Genomic DNA, 3,651 nt, shown 5'->3' on the forward strand with positions numbered 1-3,651 from the left:
AAACCTCAAGGGCTAAGTGTAGGGGGTGGAGTTCTGACGTGGAGCAGGGAAGAGGCCAAGGACCCTGTTTGAATGGTTTCCCTTTGAATGATTTTCCATTAGTTGCCATTTTATGATTCTGTTTGTAAAAGTTTATATTGTTAATAAAGTCTGAAGATCATAAATTTAAGTCTCCCCACCACTTCTAATTCAGGAAAGGAATCTGAGCCCTTATTGACTTGCAGTGGCACTGGGAGTCAATGACAGACCTGAGCCTCACCCCAAGGATCCAGGTCCCAGCCCCTTCCCCTTCCACACTTCACTTCTTTTAGATCTGGGGGCCTCTGTCCCCAGCAGGAGTGAGTCCTAGGGATCATTGATTGGGCCACTGGGGCCCCTTCACCAACCATACAGATCCCAGGACCCCAGCACACAGTTGTCACATCAGATGTGTTAAAGGAAAAGTCAGAGTTTTGGGGTCACCAACTGACTGCATCCTTGGGTGAGCTCTCATGAACCTCTCTGAGTTCAGCTTTCTCACAAAGGGTTGTATTCTGCCCAGAATGGGTCAGGCTGGCACACAGGGGGTGTTTGGCATCCGGGTACTCTCTCACCGCCCCTCTTCTTCTCAATCAATACTTGCTCCATTGATGGATGCAGGTGACAGTGATGGATTGCAGGCCATCTTGGAGCCTTGCCCCTCTTAGTGGACAGAGTGGGGAAGGGACGTGCCCAGCAGTGCTGTGGGTGAGGTTGGGCACAGTGGGGGAAAGTTGGCAGTGCAACCAGGGAGGGGGGGGAGTGGGTGGGAAGGAAGTTGTGAGGGTGAAGGGAACAGGTGGGAGAGAGCAGGAAGAAGGCGGGAGGGGAACCGCTGTACCTCCCCTTCAGTGGAAGCACTGAGCTGAAGGAGCTTGGGACAGCTGCTTGCTCAGAAAAGTGTCTTAGTCACTAAAGGCTGTGGTGGGGAAAGTCCATCCTCCCAGTCATGTCCTGGGAATCCGGATGGGGCAGGAAGGCCGCCGGGTGACCCTTATTGGCCACCTGTCCTCTCTGGACTTTCTTCTTTGCCTCCTCCATTCCCACCCCTAAATCAACTAAACTTGCATAAAGATTGGAACTGTCCCTCATCCCCCTACCCCTGGGGAAGGTTCCATGTCTCACCACTTTGAACAGCAGCAGGTCTGACCCCCTGCACATACACGTACACATATACACATACATACGTCTTCATCTTCACACACACCTGCCGAAGACACAGGCTCTGCACCCTATGGTGATTCTTTTTGAGATCCAGCTCCCATACCGCTAGCAGTAACCACAGTCCCTTTCCTCCTCCTGCCACTCTTGATGGGGTTCTTGGAAGCTGGGTTTGGGAAAGAGAATGAGAGACCCTCTGCCCACCTGAGGGCCCTTTGTAGGGAGGTAGAGGAACATTTGCAGTCAGTCACATGGTGATCCCTGGAAAAGAGAGGCTCAGGGTTCTTAGTGATGCAATGCCCAAGGATCACATTTCCCAGAACAGACTCAATTCCAGATATTCTGCGTGTTGATAAAACCAGCCTGAATTTGAGTTTCTTCTACAAAACAGGAACCTCAGAAAGACCTCAGAAGCTTCCCAACCACTTTCCCCTTAGGTAGGACCTTGGGCAAAGCTTTTGTATCATTCATCATCCCAGAGTTTGGTTGCGCCTCTCAGGATCCCTGGCAGATAAGGTCTACAGAGTCAGGGAAGGCAATACCAGCCGTAGCTCATAGTGTGAGGCTGGGTTAAGTGAGCCAGGCCCTGGGCATCCAGTCTGAGGCCTAGGCATCACCTGCCCAGAGGCACCAAGCTCTGGCCCTGGGTGCCCCTGATACAATGCCCTAGCGATTCAAGTTAGACCCCAGAAGTCACCTTCAACTAGGCAGGGGGAGAGGGTACCTAATAGGACAGTGCCATAGCCCCTGGACCCACAGCCCCCTCCCTGCTAGCATCTCTGCCTTTCCTCCTTCCCCTACTGGTGCTCAGCAGATCAATGCTGCCTTTGCTGACAGCTGAGAATTGAGCTCTCTTTCCCACCCCCTTCTTCCCCCTCCTGCTCTGCTCTGTCCCCCGAGATCCTCCCTGAGGAACCAGGAAGAGTTTGCTGCAGAAGCGATTCACCCTGGGGCAGGGCCTGTACAGGGAGCGAATAGTGTAGCTGCTGCTTTTGGCTGGGAGAAGGAAAGGATGGGAAAACCCACATTGGCACCCTGTGCAGCACCTGCAGGGCTGAAGGGAAAGGATCACACTTTATAGCCAGTGAGAGAGAGATGGAAGTCAGACACCAAGAACTTTCAGAGAGAGAGAGTCTCCTTTTCTGGTGGGATTCCATGAGCTTTTGGAAGGGACTGTCCTACCACCAAGACTGGTTCAGACTGGCTTTGACAAGCACTGTGGCATTTGGACAAGAACAAACTGGGAGGAGGGTAGAGAGAATAGTGCAACAATGAATGAGTGGAAGCCCAAAATCTCTGTAAATATTTATGAAAATTAATAAAATATAATTATAGAAAAAAAAGACAAAAAAAAAAAAAGACTGGTTCAGAGTTCACTTCCCAACACCCTATCTGTCCTGAACCTGATTGCCTGGGGGAGGGGGGAAGGGTGTGTGTGTGTGTGGGGGGGTGAGGGATGCATAGGCCTGGATAGTCTGGAGCCTGTCCCATCAGGGGAGATCCTTTTTAGGCTAAGTGGCCCAAGTGGGGGGCTCTTCCTTCATCGTGGAGCTAAGAAGCAGAGGTTAGTGGTGAGAAAAAAAACCACTCACCGGGGGCCAACCTGACTGACCCACCTGAGTACACTGCTCTGCACACACCCAAACAGTACACCACAGGCCTTGGGCCCCAAGCTGTTCAGAAAAGCAGAGGCTACCTGCAGCTGCCTAGCTAGCCACACACACCTGCCACATTTTGTACAGCAAAAGGGCAATGACCCCATGAGGTTGACCTCGTCATCTGCACCAGCACATAGCCTGGCCGAACTCTGCTCTTCCTACCAGCAGCACGCATGCACACACTCACACACCCACACCGTTCACTGACTCAGTCCTCATCACCTTGCAGCGCTGCAGCCGCTTCTTCTGCACACACCACCAGACACCTCTCCAACCATTCACACCTCAACTCCACACGATACCACGTCCAGTCCGTGGCTACAACTCCACGCTCCACATTCCTCAGCTACACGCTAAGCTTTCCACCCCGCCTCGGCTTTCAGGTACACCCTCCACGCGCACTGCTCCACGCCCAGCCTCCCTGTCCCGCGCGCTGTCCGCGCGGGCTGTCGCCACGCGGTCCGGGCCAGGCACCGACTCGCGGTCAGTGCGCCCAGCCCGCTGCCTTCTCTGCGCCCGTCCCCTCCCTCCTCCTGGCCCTGCTCGCCCGCTCCCTCCCGATTTGGGAAGGCGGCCGCGGGGCGGGCGGGGGCGGGCGGGGGAGGAACGGGGCGGGGGAGGGTGACATGTGAGCGGCGCGCCGGCGGCAGGTGGAAAGGCGAGCGGCATGGAGCGCGTAATAAGAGAGTTGGAGTCGGAAAGAGCCGCCCCAGTCGCCGGGGAAGCGGGCGGTCAGTGCGGGCTCCGGCAGCCCCCAGGCTCCGAGCGCCCACCCCCGGTCCCGGCGCGGCCCTGGTCCGGCCCCTAGCCCCCG

This window comes from Elephantulus edwardii, unplaced genomic scaffold, assembly GCF_000299155.1.
Source record: "Elephantulus edwardii isolate Elephantulus edwardi_28Jun2011 unplaced genomic scaffold, EleEdw1.0 scaffold00049, whole genome shotgun sequence".
In the NCBI taxonomy this organism is placed as follows: domain Eukaryota; kingdom Metazoa; phylum Chordata; class Mammalia; order Macroscelidea; family Macroscelididae; genus Elephantulus; species Elephantulus edwardii.